We start from the raw sequence: 16938 nt of genomic DNA, 5'->3' as shown, positions 1-16938 counted from the left end.
AACTCAGCCTTCATTGTTTTTAAAATTCATTCTTTGTGCTCAAGAGATGGAGAAGCCGGAGCCACTGACTCACAGGAGGCTTTGGTGACTCCGAATAAGCAGCACCCTAGTCTAGGCTAAGCCTACCTGAAGTGAGAAAGTCTCCATTGTTCTCAAGGACCCGTGTTTCTTCCCAGTCGCCACCACAAATACTTGTGCACCCATGTTCATTTCTGCATTATGCACAATAGCTAAGGAATGGAGCCAGCCTGGATGTTGATCAACAGATTAACATAAAGACGTGAAGAGGAGTGCTTAAAGTGGTGGGGGGAATATAATACATCTAAGTATTGGGGGGAGAGAAAGGGGGTCAGTGGTAGAGCAGTGAGGAGATGGGGAAAGGGGGTTAAAGAGGAGAACCTAGAAGAACAAGGTATGTAAAAAATGCTACCATGAAAGCCATTATTTTATATGCAAACTATAAAAATGAATAAAAGGTTTTAAAAATACCAATCAAATGATTTTTTAAAACTACTCATTTTTATTTTTAATTATTGGTATGTGTATGACGGGCATGTACATGTGAATGCACATACCATCAGTGGCCAGAGGTATCAGATCCCCTGGAGTTACAGGTGGTTGTAAGCTGCCCAGGGTGGACACTGGGAACCGAATGCTAGATACTGGGAACTCAGCGCTGGTCCTTTGCAAGAGCAGTATGCATTCAACTTCAGAGCCGTATCAGCAGCCCCCTCAGAAGCAAATCCTAAGATGCGAAAAGTCAGCTTATGGCATATAACATACATGTAAAATATGCACACATTTTAGTGTATGTTTCTGAGCTTTTATTTTTTGTGCAGGGGACAGTGACGATGCTCAGCTGGTCAGAGTGTTGAGAATAAGTGACTGTTGGGTGCTCATTGCTAAACAGGACATCTATACAAGGCCTTGCAAGGCCCAGGGAGCATCAAGCCTGAGAGCACAGGAAGACTGTAAGAGCCGGAGGATGGGAAGGTGTGCTATGAAATGCTGTCTTCTGCATATGACATGACTGTTACAAGCATGAACACACAGCAGCTGTGACCACCTGCAGGAGATCGGAACATGAAAAAATAAGGTATGGAGATAGGAGAGAGACTAGTTAGGATGAAGGCTGTCAGGTGGAGGGATAGGGAGACGGTGATGCAGGAGCGACTGTGCTCACAAGACACTGTATACATGGATGAAATTGTCAAAAACTTAAAAAATGAAAAACTATCCTAACACTGGCCATCTTAAAAACCCATTTTAAAAATAATTAGTGAGGTCTGGTGGTGCAGACATACAGTCGTAGCATTTGGGAGGCAGAGGAAGGAGGATCAGGAGTTTAGGGCCATCTTTGGCTACACAACAAGTTTGAGGCTATAAGAGACCTTGTCAGAGATCCTGTTTCAACAAGAAAGAAAGAAAGAAAGAAAGAAAGAAAGAAAGAAAGAAAGAAAGAAAGAAAGAAAGAAAGAAAGAAAGAAAGAAAGAAAGAAAGAGAAAGAAAGGAAAGAGGGAGGGAAGAAGGAAGGAAGGAAGGAGAAAGGATTGAGGGAGGGAGGAAAAAAGAAGGAAGAAAAGGTGGAAAGAAGGAACGACTCATCCTATTGTATGGATAAAGGAAACTACATATGTTGCTGCAATTTTAAGTTTTCAAAACAATGTTTTAAAATTTATTTATTTAAACTCCTCAGTTAAAAAAGTCTAAAATGCTCTTTCAAGAGAGGCATCTAAGTATGTTACTAATTTTGTATATGGGCTTAGGTTTCATAACCGATAAAACAGCTGCAATCAAATGAACAAAAGCAAAGACTCTGGTGTCAGCTCACCATGGTCCCTCCCAGCTCTGCTTTATATTTACCGATAATGGCACCAACTCTGTGGAGCAATGTATTCCGAGGAGGGCCTAGTGCCAGGCTTCACGCACCCTCCCTGCCACTGCTTGCACCGGGATGGGCCATAGCACACTCTTAGCAAGTAGGAGCAGGAGAAGGCATGCTCTTCTGTCACTGGAGCTGAGCGTTCAATTCATTTCTGTTCTCCACACAGAGTTCAATAATATTGAGCCATAGTCTCTCTATCTACTCCACAGGATCTTAACAAGATAATATATTGTATGATATCATGCTTTTTATAACACTTGGATTTGAAATATATCAGTAATGAGAACATTGATCAAATGGTATTTGTGGATTGTAATTATTAAAGCAATTTTACTTTTCTTTATCTTTGCCTTCTAAACCCAATGAAAATAGATGCTTTCCTTGCCCAGGATGAACAGGTAAACTGTTCACTTACATAAAACAAAAAGTGCTACGGACATTTCTGAGTCACAAACACAAGGTAGGGAAGCCATAACTAAAATGAAATTCCCAGGCAGTGGCTGTTGAGGGAGGAAGAGTCACTTTTCTTCAGGGATGTGGCCTCTGGAAGATTGCCCATGCCTCAGTGGATGGCCCTATGCAGATATGGCCGACACTAACTGGACTCACAGGACATTAGTAATAATGATAAAGGCAATTAAGTTTGGAGGGAGACAGGTTGGGGATCCTGGGGAACTGGAGAAAGATAGTGAAGGAGTAGATATGATCACAGTGTATTCTATACATGCATGGAATGTCCAAAGATTAAATAAAAATATTATTAAATACTAATGAAAATGAAATTCCTTCCACTCTGAGTGGGAAATTCTTTCCCATGCCCTAATAAAATTATATAGCAATTGGGGATAAATATGGAGAAATGAGCAGTTAGTAAAAGTGGTTATTACTGGTCTCTTGAGATGGTTATCCACTTGGGGGGGCGGACTTGGGAGTGTATTCATTTTAATTGATGTATAGAATTTCATACCACTGACATACCATTGTTTAGTGATTGGTTTTGGAGAACAAATGACTGAGTTGTTTCTAATTTACCTTTTCTAACAACGTGGCAGTGAGCATAATTGTACACACTTCTAGTGCAGGAGTTTCCCTAAATAGTTTCACAGAGTGAACTTCTAGGTCAGAGGTGGTGAGGCTCTTCAACAATAAAATAGAATCTGAATTTCTGGAGCTTGTTTTGCTTTTACTCCCAAATGAGAAAACCAGCTAACCTTTAAATTCTTTGTTGATCAGACTGGTATGGAATTTTATCTCATCATTTTAATTTGGGTATCATCGATTATGAGAAAGAACACTCATTTATTCACAATGATTTTCCCTATTCGCATTTATTCTGCAATTGTATATTCATATATTTTCACTTTATGAGGCCTCTTGTATAGTTCTAAAAGATCTAAGGCTGTATTTCATATTCCACATAGTAACCCTCTATTGATGTTGTACATGGCAGGTGTATCTTAATGTTAGCTTGGTTTTCACCTTATATGTAAGTAGTGTGTGCCTGCTCATGAATGCCCGTGAGCATTCCTTCCCTTAATGGTTTAATTCTTATGAAAATGGACCTTCAGTGTAAGAGAAAAGAATATTTTCTGTGTTCTTCCAAAAGTTTCAGTATCTTGCTTTTCACACTTAAGCCTTGACTCAAGTTCTTGTTCTCTATTTTCAGATAATCTCTTGTCTTGGTAACATTTATTGGAAGCGCAGCTTTTCCCAGTAATTTGGTTTTTGACACATACCAAATTTCAATATAGCTATGGCTCATTTTCCTTGTTTTTCTGTTCCATCATCTAGCCTGATCTTAGCACCCTCAATCATTGGCTCTCCAGTGTAGATCCTCTATCATGTATCTATAATGTGAAATTTTGTGACCCAGTTCTCCATTTTTTTTTTCTTTTCCCAAGTCTTCTTTCTACTGGGCATGGTGGCACATGCCTTCTTCAGACAAAGGCAGGTGGAGCTCTGTGAGAAAGAGGCCATCCTGGTCTACAGAGCAAGTTCCAGGCCAGCTGGGGTTTCAGGGAACCCCTCTCTCAAAAACAACCTTTCCTCTTTTTGGCTCTTTGCTTCTCTGTGAAGCTGTCTGGATCTATTGAATATCTACCCCAAAACTGCTGGGATTTTAACAGAAGAATAATTAGAATTAGTTTTGGAAGGATCACATTTCAGTGTAAGGTCATCATATTCATGAATACGGTAAGGGTCTAGTTATTCAGATATATTTTCATTTTCTTCAGTAATATGTTGTAATTTTTAACAATCATAGTCATGCTACATTTTTCTATGCATTTTTTTGAGACAGGGTCTCTCTATAGCCCCAGCTGTCCTGGAGCTCACTATGTAGACCAGGTTGACCTTGAACGCACAGGGTTCCACCTGCCTCTGCCTCCCAAGTGCTGGGATTAAAGGCGTGCACCACCACGTCTGTCCTTTTCTATAGCATTTTTAATGGGACAATTTTTATATTTCTGAATGTTTTTAAATTTAAAATTTTTAATTATGGTAATACCCCATAATTTGCAGTCTTAACTATTTTTAATGTATAGCATGATCATTTTAAATATAATCACATTACTGTGCTATAGATATTTAGAAACTTATCATCTTCCAAAACTGAATACATTAAATTTCCAGTCATTCCTTCTCTTTCCCTTGGACAGCATCATATCATCTCTGAGTTCTATAAATTTAACTGCACTAGACATCTCGTATAAATAGTCATATAGTATTTGTTCCTTTGTGACAAGCTCATTTCACATAGGATAGTATAGTCAATGTCCATTCATGGTGCCTCAAATATTAGAATCTCATTCATTTATACAATAACATATAAGATAATCCAATACACTTGCATTGGGAATTGAATATGTCTTATTTGAATGGCCAATCCCGACTGAACTAACAGATCAATTTTATAAAAATTTCAAGAAACAGATACAACTATCCTATTCCAACCAATTGAGAAAATAGAAAATGAAAATTACTGAATCTACTGTTTTGAGTTTTTATAATCTCAGTGAAAAATAAATGAAGGATATTAGAAACACCATCTTGTTTTTAATATAGAAATTATGTCCTAAATAAAATATTAGTGAACTTAATTCAGACAGACATAAATTAGCTTAGAGATAATAGTTGAACTGGTTTTACCACAGCAGCAAAAAGATAATCCTTTTATTAAAAAGATAATCCTTTCTATATTTTTCAACTTTGTTTAAAAAATCAATTAACCATTAGGATGGTTCCCTTTCTCGAATCAATTTGTTCTGTTGATCCATGTGTCCATCACTTTTCCAATACCATGAGGCTCATTTCCATTGCTTTATAGCAAGTCTTTAAGGCAGTGTGCTGTCCCTCCCTCTATCTTGTTTTTCTGGAGTATTTTGGCTTTCCTTGCTTTGTCATATGAATTCTGTTCAGCTTTCCTATATCTAAAAAAAGCTCTTGGATTTTGATAAGAGTTATGATAAGTGAATAGATCAATTTTCAGTGAATTTGTAACTTTATTACGCTGGATCTTCCAATACTTGCACAATTACCACCCTATGTTCATAGTATTTAGGCCTTTGATTTTCCATGGGTGTTAGATCCTGGGAATTTCTCTCTCTCTCTCTCTCTCTCTCCCCCTCTCCCCCCCCTCTCTCCTTTTGAGACAAGGTCTCCCTATAGTCCCCAGCCAGCCTGGCACTCACTATGTAGACCAGACCAGGCTGACCTTGATCTCACAGAGATCCGCCTGCCTCTGCCTCCCAAGTGCTGGGATTGAAGGTGTGCACCACCACACCTGGCTTTAAAATGCTTCTCTTTTGAACTATAATATATAGCATTGCTCCTTTACTTTATGTGTCCACTTTTACATGGAAGAATCTATAGAAATATACATTTTGTGTTTGTTTATTGATGCTGTGTCGTCAAGCATTACTAAATTGACCTTTCTTTGCCTGGATTCCTTTGGATCTTCCACATAGAAAATCACATCATCTATGAATAATTGGGCAAGTTTTCTTTCTTCCCAATCTATTCAACTTGTATTTATATGCCAGACGTGGTGACACATGCTTTTAATCTCAATACCTGGGAGATGGAGACAAGCAGATCTCTGTGAGTTTGAGGTCAAGCTAGTCTACATAGCAAGTTCCAGTCCAGTCAGGGCTACATAGTGAGAACTTGTCTCAAAAGTATAACCTTTTATTTGTTTTTGAATTATTATGTTATATGTGATTATGTAATTTTTGAATAAAAGTGAAAAAAATCACCTAGAACAATCCTGTGGGTAAGCCCGTGAGGGACTATGTAGATGAAGTTAGCCTCCAGAAATGAGTGTGAGGGATTTTCTTTATTAGGTAAATTGAGGTGAGAAGATCTACCGTCAGGCTGAATAAATGGAGAAAGTGAGCTGAGCACCAGCGTTCGTCTCTCCCTTCCATTATCATATGCTGATAAATTTTAAATGGATGTGATTTGTATTTTTGCATGTTTTCTGCATCAATTGTTATGGCTTTCACATGAAATGTCTAATGAAAGCTTGTATGTTGAAGGCTCACTTCCCATCCTAGCAGTGTTTGGGTATGGGACAGCTGAGAGGATCATGAGAGCTCTCACCTCACCAATAGATTAATTTATGGATCCATAGCTTAATAGACTACTGGGAGACTATAGGAACCTTGAAAGATGAAGACTAGTTGTAGGTTGAAGGTGGCTTTACTTTGTTTCTCTGTTGCTGTGATAAAACATTGACCAAACCAACTTAGGGAAGAAAGGGCTTATATTTGGCATTTTACACTTCCAAGTGACAGTCCATCTTTGAGGGAAGTCAGGTAGGAACTCAGGGCAGGAACCTGGAGGCAAGAACAGAAACACAAATGGCAAAGGAAAGCTGCTTACTGGATTGCTCCTCTGGCCTGTGCTCAGCTTGCTGATTATTATTGCTATTATTATTATTATTATTATTATTATTATTGAATTTTGAGAATTTCATAGATTATATTTGGTCATATTTAAATCATCTCCCAATCTGTACCCCTCTCATAGTCCCTCCCCTTCATTGGATTTTATGTACTCTGTCATCCGCGCTAAAGTCTATGGAGCCAAATTTGTGTCCCTAACTGTCCTTCAATGTGCATACGTCCATTGGAGCCTGGTTAACTTATCTAGCATCCCTGAGTAGGACACTTATATCAAACCTCTGCCAACCAAAGCTTGGGGACCATTGTGGAAGAGGTGGTGAAAGACTGTAAGAACCAGAGGTGGTAGATGACCACAAGGAAACAGAGTTTTCCAGATGGCTGGAAAGTTACTCGTAAGTTCATGGCCACAGGCCGATGTAATAGAGGCATCCCCAACTGAGTCTCTGTCTTCTCGGATGTGTCAGGATGACAACCAAGGCCAACCTTGACAGAAGGTCCCGAGGGCAGGCCCTGGAAGAGACTTGGGCATGTCCTTGGCCTCGTCCTCTCTTTCCCTGCTTCCTCCCCACTGTGAGGTGAACAGTTCTGCCTCAGCAGGCCCCTGCCATGATGTCTTGTCTCATCAAAAGGCCGAAAACAACAGAACCAAATGACCGTGGATGAAAACCTGTGAAGCTAAAACAAAATTGTTTCCTTTTTTTCAAGTAGATTTTCTCAGACTCTGTCAGTAATGAAAAGCTAACAGCTTAATGTGGTGAACTATATTAATACTTTTAAAGCACTGAACCAGATCTGTGTTCTTTTGGTGACTGTATCATAGTTGTGGTATTTTAAAAGATTTATTTATGTTATTTTATGACTGCTTTACATGCATATGTGTACCACATGCATACCTGGCGCCCATGGAGGCCAGAAGAGGGCATCAGATCCCCTGGAACTGGGGTTCCAGAGGGTTGTGAATGCCAATATGGGTGCTGGAAACTAAACCTGGGTCCTCTGCAAGAGCTACAAATGCTCCTAACCACTGAGCCATCTCTCCAGTCACTTTATTTTTATATATTTCTTCATTCAATTTAAGAATATTTTAAGAGTTTTGTGTCTGCATGCTCAAAGCATATTATGAAATTTTCTTTTCTTATCTTCCTTAACTTTAATGGAAGTTTAAAACTAATGTCATAAAATATTTTTAAAGTATTCCTTCTCTTTTTAAAATTATGATAAATTTTGAAGTCTTTCAGATGCTTACACATTTTAAAATTTTTTTAGAAGAAGCATATCATTACAGCTTTGATATGCTCAATAACAGTTTCCAGAGCAAAGATACAGCTCTTTCAAAAGTGGTTATAAAATTTTTAGGTTCGCTGTTGAATTAATATAGTTATACAATATTGAACTCAGTATAAGCACTTGTAAGACATGAAATTGAATGAATTTTTAACCTTTAAAAAGGAGCTCCATTTCATTTCAAAATATACTGTTTCTTACAGAAAGACTCATTGTTTTGCTACTAACACTGAGATGTTGGCTCATGCGACTCTAATCTGTATGTATCTGCTTATTACTAGTCATAATCGGTTGCACTCAGATCCTTGGTGCCTGTGTATGTCTATAAAGTCATCGGGTAGATTTCAACGGTTATGTTTATCACCTCTACTAATTAACATGACGATTTTTTATGCTTCCTCCTCAAATAAAATACTTTTAAAATTTATTGATTCCTTTTTGTGTTTGTGTGTATATTATACAGAACATCCCAAACCATCTTATTCAACTACACACCCACTTCCCAGATGGCACCCTCCCATAGCCTCCCTCCCCCAACTAGAGCCCTTATACTCTGTTATCCCTGCTACTGTCCGCTGTGTTGTCGGTACCCCCAGACATTCCCCACTACTTGTCCATCTGGTGAATCTAGTCAGCCTAGAGGTCTTTATTTTAGGAAGGTCAGCTGTTCCTCATCTAAATTGTGATTTTTTTTTTTGGTGAATTATGTAACGTTGCTAACTCCGATCATTTTCTTTTATCTGAAGTCTATGGAGGTATGGCTCAGAGTGTTTGTGTAGCATGTACAAGACCTTGTTTTTGATCCTCAACACTACAAAAAATACAGAAATTAAAATTTTAAGTTGATTTTGTCTGATATTAATATAACCACTCTGGGTTTTCTTCTGTAACTGTTTAGACAGTGTATCATTTTACAACTTTGTATTGCCACCAAATTACATTTAAAATGAGTTTATTCTAGCATTCCTAAATATTGTCTATGTCAGTATTGGTTATGACACTACCTGTATTTTAATGTGTTTAGGATAATCTATTATATTCACCCAGATATTTACTACTCCTCCTTTTTTCCTTTTTTCTTGACATTCCAAGTCTCCTTCTGGTCTTATTTCCCTTCTATCTGGAAAGATTCTTTAGCAACTCTACAGTAGACCTGTTAGTTATCAATCTTTTAATTTTTTGTATCTGAAAATGTCTTCATTAATTAAGTTCATTCTTAGAGCTATTTTCACTGGATATTGTTCCTTTCAGCAGTTTATAAATATGGTTACATTGTTTTCTGGCCCTAAGTTTCTGATAGCAAAGCTTAGTAAGACCAATCATTGCTCCCTGTTGTGTCTGGATGCTTTTGGTTTTCTGCCCTTGTTTTGTAAAAGATTGTTATGTGATGAGGGCATGCATTTGCAGGGACTATCCTTTTTGAGGATGACAAGGTTTCTTGAATCTATAGGTTTAGATCTATTGTTAAACTTAGAAACTTTTCAGACGTTAAATTACAGCGCAGTTGTGGCCTAATAGACCCATCACAAGTTAGGAAATTATAAGCCTAAATTTTGTGTTATATCCCTAACCTACTGAATGAATATCATAGCTCAGTCAATCTGGCCTTAAATGTGTTCCTAACACACTTAACCTACAGTGGATAACAAAAGCATTGCTTTCTCATAAAGTAAGGATAGCTCATGAAATTTACTGAGTACTGTACTGAAAGCAAAACCTTCAGAATAGTAAACGCCAAAGGAACCCATAAGGTGAACCATTATCAGTCAGGTACCACTTGCATCTTTAATTTTTTTCAGCATGTTACTTTCTCTTCTTCAGGGTCTGTCACCATATAAATATTTGCCAATCTCTCATCACCTCCAGGGTCTTCAAGTTCTACCTAAAAAATCTATTTCCATCCAGACCTTTAATTCCAACATTCAGGAGGCAGAGGCAGGTAGATCCCTGTGATATGGAGGCCAGCCTGGTCTCCATAGCAAGTGCCAGACCAACTGGGCCACAGGGAGACCCTGTCTCAAAAAAATAGATCTCCATGCTGCCACTGGGGCAAAAAAAAAAAATGAGGTTTTCTTTCATTTATTTTTAGCTCAAAATTTACATTTGACTCTATTGTTCTCTGTTTTCCCATTCATTTCAGTTTCCATAACTGCTCCCCTCTAGTTTGTCCCTATCCCCGCAACTCTTCCCTCACAACATGTGCTCCCTTTAAAAAAATTTAATATTCTCTGAGTCTATTTAGTGCCACTTGTATGTGCATGGGTGTGGGTCCACATCCATCGGTAACATCTCATAGCCTGCATCCCTGAAGGAAAGTGATTATCCCTCTCTCAGCTGCCAGTAGTTCAGTACAGCTACACTGTCACGTCTAGCAAATACTACCTCCCTGCAGACATCTACTCCTTTTGACTCATAATCTTTGTGCCCCTTCTCCCTCAGTGTTCCCTGAGCTTTGGGGAAGGGGTGTGATATAGATGTCCCATTTAGAGCTGAATATTCTGTAGTGTCTTATTCTTTGCACATTGATTGTTTGTTGGTCTCTATATTAATCACCATCTATTGCAAAAAGAAGCTTTTCATGAGGGTTGAGAGAGATACTAATCCAGAGGTATAAAGATAAGAATTTAAGAGGCAATTTTTTTATTATACCCATTTGGCAGAATAATAGTAGCAGTTCTCCCCTAGGGCCTATGATCTAGCCAGACACAGGGTTTTGATCAGTTAATGGTACCAGACATGGGATCCATTTTACACATGGACTTTAAATCCACTCAGAAAGTGACTGGTTACTCCTACAACATTCTTGCTACTATTGTACCAGTGTGTGTATCTAGCCAGCACAGTCATTATTGTAGTTCACAGGGATCACAGCTTGGTAAGACTGATGATTACTTTTCTCTTCCTGTAACATGCATAGCACTTTCCAGCACTATGAAAGCTAGTCAGTGTATGGAAGTGAAGCAGCACAGACCACAGAACAGGACCACTCCCTGAACAAGAAAAACGGTTTATTGAAAAACTGTTGGGCTACCTCTCAAAGACAGATAAATAGCAGCTAACAGAAGAAGTAGGATAGATTTTATAGGAAGTTAGAGGCTTGGGTGACTTTCCATGAGGCTCTTGCCTTGGGTGGGGGTGGGGGGGCAGGAGGGCAGCCATTGAATTGGAGGATGAGGGAACTGTAATCTTCCTGATAAGCAGGGAGTTTTATCAAACCTGGTTTCTGCTGAAACCTGGTCTCTGCTGGGGGCATTTGCAAAACCTGGTTTCTGCAAGGGGGATTTGTGAAACCCAGTTTCTGCAAGGGGGATTTGCAAAGACTGGTTCCTGAGGAATGCTAAGTTTCAATTTTCTTCTTCCTGGTTGTGGAGCCTGTTGGCCTGACATTGTGGGAGGCTTGGCAGCAGCACCGCCACCATTTTGAGGACCTGACACTCAGTAGAGAAGAAGCTTCCAAGATGGTACTGACTTGATTGCTCCCTGTCTTGTGATACAGGTGTCCACATGGTGTCTTCAGCAATAAGATCTTACTGGCAATTTCTGGAGGGTAAACAAGAGCAATGACAATAGCCTGTAATTTGGCAGGGGGGTCTATGGGACCCCACTGTCCAACAACCTGAAAAGAGGACCCACACCTGGCAGTAGGCTTTTTATTTGATAGTCAATGGTGTCTGGGGAAGGCACTGTACCCCTGTTCTAGAGTAACAACCCTTATATATATGCATATATTTTGGGAAGCTTCTACAGCAGTGTACTTCCATATGGCATCCCCAAAGTTCTTTTTGTTTATATTTTCCCATATCACCTTCTCTCTCCTGCCTTCCCATCCCCACTCCATTTATCCCAAGCACTTGGGACTTGCTCTAGAATAGACCATATATGAAGCCACAAACAAGTCTTTGCACATTCAAAAAAAAACCTAAAACCATATCCTGTATGTTTTTTGATCTCAGTAAAATGAAGCAAGTCAGTAACAACAGAAATTTCAGAAATCATGCAAATGGAGTGTGAACAGCCCAATTTTGACAGGAAGTCACGAGGGAAATGTAAAGATTCATGAGGTAAATGAAAATGGAGAAAATGTTTGCCGAAACCTGTGGAGCGCTGCAAAATAGCGCTCAGAGGAAGTTTCCAGGAAGGAGTGCCTACACCAAGACACAGTAAGATTTCAAATAAAGGGCCTAATGATGTATCTCAAGAACTTAGAAAAACTATTTTTTAATGATTATTTTTATTTTATGTACATGGGTCTATTGCCTGCACGTCATTGGGTACACCCGTGTCATGTAATGTCTGCAGAGGTCAGAAGAGGGCATTGGATCCCCTGGAACTGGAGTTAGAGATGGTTGTTAGCTGCCATGTGGGTGCTGGGAATTGAACCCGGGTCCTCTGCAAGAGCAGCCAGTGCTCTTAACCACTGAGCTGTCTCTCCAGCCCTAGGAAAACTATTTTAAAAAAACCCAGATTACTACTGCACCAAAAGCTGAAGATGAAAAAGACTTTTCAGTAACCAGCTGCCTGCATGTTGTACAGGGAACTAGAATGATGAAGCTTTCATGAGCTGACACCATGCTCAGGTGAGACTGTCCAAGGATGCAGCTCTCTTTCAGTCACCCATGCTCCTGTAGTTAACCTCCACAAAGTGATTTTTTCACTAAGCTGGATTTGGATGGAATTGCTTCTTTAGTCTGTCACTGTCCTCTATATGTGGGGTGAATATAAATAGTCTCCCCAGAACAAATTCACACAACATTCAAATATGCAGACAGAGAATAAAGCACTGCCTATGATGTATTGTGAACTGAGGAATGGGGAGATGTAGGTCAAAGGATACAAAGTTTTAGATCTCTGAGATGAACAAGTCTACAGATCTGATTACAATATAATAGTGTAGTTAATAAAATTGGATTACGTGACATACTTATGTTCAGTAATCCCTAAGTTATCCAAAAAGAGAGAGTATTATGTAAGATGATACACATGATAATCTACTTCAGGTACTGATAATTTTACTACCTCTGTGGATTCAAAAACGTCACTCTATAAACCCCAAACACATATGATTAATGTTAGCCTTTAAAATTAGCAAAGTGAATATAAAATAGAGCCATAAAAAGAAAGGGCAGGCCAGGCGTGGTGGTGCACACCTTTAATCCCAGCACTCGGGAGGCAGAGGCAGGCGGATCTCTGTGAGTTCAAGGCCAGCCTGATCTACATAGTGAGTTCCAGGCCAGCTGGGGCTACAGGGAGACCCTGTCTCAAAAAGACCGAAAAAAAAAAAAAAAAAAGATAAGGCAAAGGATATGTTAATATCCTATTGCACACAGGGAAGTCACCTGTAATTACCCCTATCATGCTAACTCTAGAAGGCACCTGGGAATCACTAACTGGCTCTGGAGTGGCTTGGGGACCCATGGTCTCTGATGATCAATTAGCTATTGTCCTGGATGAGAAGATCCTGAAGGATGCAGGTTTCCATGGAAATGCAATTCCCTTCTCACGAGACAAGACTTGTGAACAGCCATGGTTGGCTGTTTGCCCAAATATGCCAGTGGCTTGTTAGGACTGCTTGAATATCAAATATGTTTTCATTAGTGTAATTGAATTGCTATGCTCTCTGCAAGCTAAATAAAAAATAACATAATAACCACAAAACAGTTTTATGAAATTCTATTCCCTGTTCACATAAACACTTTTTTTCTATTATATTGTACAGATGCTTGAATTATTTAGACCTTGATATATAAGCTGAAGAAAAAAATACATTTATTTGTGTACAATATTGGCTAGTGCCCTGAGCTAATAAATGTAAAATATGGAGTCTTAGGTAGTAGATAGGTGGGTAAGATTTGGAGAAAAATAAGGCAGATTGAAATAATGAATTTCCCCTTAGCCTCTGGGCAGCCTAAAAAATGAAAGCACAAAATAATTATTCGGCATTCAGTCTCTTGATAAGAAAAACTTATGTGAGGCTATAATGAGATTGTATTCCACGTTTTGAGACTTAAATGTAACAATACAGTATGTTGGAGGCACAGTGCTTGAGTTACAGTAAGGGTTTAAGAAATTATAACTTATTAAAGATTATATGAGCTTTGTAAAGGCAAAATACATGGCCTCTTACCAAAGAATAGATAACGCAGAAGAATCTAGAACTCTGGAAAGAATCATCCGGGCAATTAATGACATATATTAGACTCACATTTAATTCCCTCCCTGTTTCTCATCCCCTCTCTTCCTCCGTGCCCTTCTCCACCTTTCCAGTCCTCCTTCCTCCCTCCTCCTCCCCATTTGTGTTTCTTTATTGAGTCTCCCTGTATTACTTCCTCTTGGCTAGTTATTTTTAGAACCAGTTTTCTCTAATCTCTTTCATGAACAATATCTTCCTCACAATACCAAACAACATTTCTGAGGCACACCGCACCACTGAGGAATTCTCTTTACAGAATGACTCCCTAATATGTTTTTGCATGTTACCTCAAGTAGGAAAGCAACATTCATATCTGGCCTCTACATGCTCTGTGAAGTACCACTAATCACTATCTCCTTATGCTCTCCAAACAGCGTAGAAGAGTAACTGCTTCAATAGACCTCAGAACATTGTCCCGAGATGAGAGGGGCCAGAGCCAGGATCAAGAGAGTTAGAAGAGTAGGCACTGATGACAATCATTGCCCTTTCACCACAGGACTTTTACATAGACCCACGGTAGTAATCTGGAAGATAGTGTAAGTCTTAATTGATGCTTCTTTGACTCTCGGGCTTCCCTAGGAGCTGTCTGCACTTTCTACAAGTGGAGAAAATATATCCATTTCTCAAACACCATAGTACAAAACATCTCTACTCTGTTGTACACTGATCATAAGCATTGAACTACAAAGCTTTTCAAGATAGATATCCCCACTTTCAACTTCCAAATGAGGAAATGCTAAAACCATGGGGTCAGTTGAGGCTTTTTTGTATTAAACAGCTGCTTTTCAAGGAGAGGATGAGTTTGCAACCCAAGAGCTGTTAAACAAAATTGCATTGTTCTTCCTTTCCTCTTTCACTCAGCGTCTCTGCCTCTGACTAGAATCTTCTTCAGAGCCCCATATCCTTGTTCCTCAGAGTGCAAATCAGAGGATTGAGCCTGGAGGTGATTATAGTATAAAAAGGGCCCCTTGTTCTCTGAATAACTGCCTTTGGGTTGTAAGTATGTGTAGATGGCTGAGCCATAAAAAAGCTAAACCACCACGAGGTGTGACCCACAAGTCCCCAGAGCCTTTCTGCACCCTGTCATTGACTTGGTCTTTAGCACTGTCTGGGCAATGTGTACATAGGAGCCCAGAATTAGTGCCACAGGAAATATCAAGAATACAGCTCGGGTCACAAACATCTTGGCCTTGGTTTCTTCTGTGTTCTTACAAGCCAACCTCAGGAGGGCTGGCATCTCACAGAAGAAGTGATTTAGTTGGTGACCACAGAGAGGCATAGCCATCATGAGGCCTGTCTGAATCAGAGAGTTTATAAATCCTCCCACCCAGGAAGCAGTAGCCAGTGAGAAGTAGAGAACGGGGTGCATGATGGCATGTAGTGCAGTGGACAGCACACAGCAGCATAGCGGTCAAAGGCCATCACCACCAGTAGCACACTCGGTGGAGACCAGAGCAAGGAAAATGAGGAGCTGAGCCACACACCCTCCTGAGCTGATGGTTCTGTCGTGTCCCTGAAAGTTCATCAGGAGCTGGGGCACAGTGCTGGTGGTGTAGGTGAGGTCCAGGAAGGAGAGGTGGGAGAGGAAGAAGTACATGGGTGTGTGCAGTCAGGCATCCAGCTGTGAGAGAGTGGTAATGGTGGAGTTGCCAGAGTCAGGGAGTAGAAAACAGAAATGAAAACAGAAAGGATGAGCTCAAGGTGAGGAAACTCTGAGAAGCCCACCAAGATGAAGCCCTGTCTAAAACTGGTGTTGAAACTTCCCATTGCCTTTGATCTGTACGAATAACTGTTTGCTATGAAAAAATATACATTAGGGAATTGTTTCAAAAATCACTCCTAAATAGTCCAAAGTCAAGTTTTCTATTCTGTTTTGTGATTTCAGTTTTGTCCAGTCTTCAACTCTTACCCTTTTTCTTTTTCCCTGGATCAGGAATAATGTCTTTTGTTTAAACCTGACCCTGATGCTTATATATCCAATCTTCAGCCAGATCCCTTCATCTTATGGATGCTGTAATGTCTGACAGTAGAGATGATGTATTTTCTCCTTTTCAGCACTGATAATAAGACCTAACCCAATAATATAGCAATATGGAAATCTCTTTGAAAAATCTTTGGGGCACAATGTAGTGTTATTTTCTGTGGGGCTCCCTTTTGCTCCTCTTTGGTTAAACTGGAGGAGTGTTTCATAAAGATTAAGACCCAGACTACCAGGCCGAGATCACAGTTTTGTCCCCATGGTGCTCATAAGCCACATTTTCTCAATGAACACGATCAGTGCAACACCCCCAGAATCCCTGTTCACAACCTGCTACAAGGCCATTCTTCTGTTTGTTGTGTCTGATGAACTGGAAAGTTAATCAGTCAATGCTAGATCCATGGTGTCAGGAAGCCTTTTAGATGCCACCTTTGATGCTGTTCTGGAAAAGATGGAGAAAATGTGAGTGACATGAAAAAGTGCTCATTCATGTGTATATGCACATCAAGTCTGGTTTTCAATGTAGCAAATACATTATTAGATCCTTGAAATGATAAGATGTACTTACCATAAACTTTAAAAAATTAAATCTTAGTTGAATTTTTAAAAATTTTATACAACATATTTTGATTCCCTTCCATATCTGTCCTCTTCATACTAACCCTCCACCAAATTTCTGATGTGTGTGTGTGTGTG

At 39.6% G+C, this 16938-nt stretch overlaps 1 pseudogene; it reads right to left on the bottom strand.

Annotated features, from left to right (window-relative positions):
* Positions 1 to 15117: 15117 nt before the first annotated feature.
* On the bottom strand, positions 15118 to 16031 carry LOC103744239 (annotated as a pseudogene).
* Positions 16032 to 16938: the final 907 nt, after the last annotated feature.

The sequence above is a fragment of the Nannospalax galili genome, unplaced genomic scaffold, assembly GCF_000622305.1.
Source record: "Nannospalax galili isolate Female #2095 unplaced genomic scaffold, S.galili_v1.0 scaffold382, whole genome shotgun sequence".
NCBI classification, from domain to species: Eukaryota; Metazoa; Chordata; class Mammalia; order Rodentia; family Spalacidae; genus Nannospalax; species Nannospalax galili.
The sequence above is the reverse complement of the archived record's forward strand: the minus strand, read 5'-3'. Positions and strand labels throughout refer to the sequence as shown.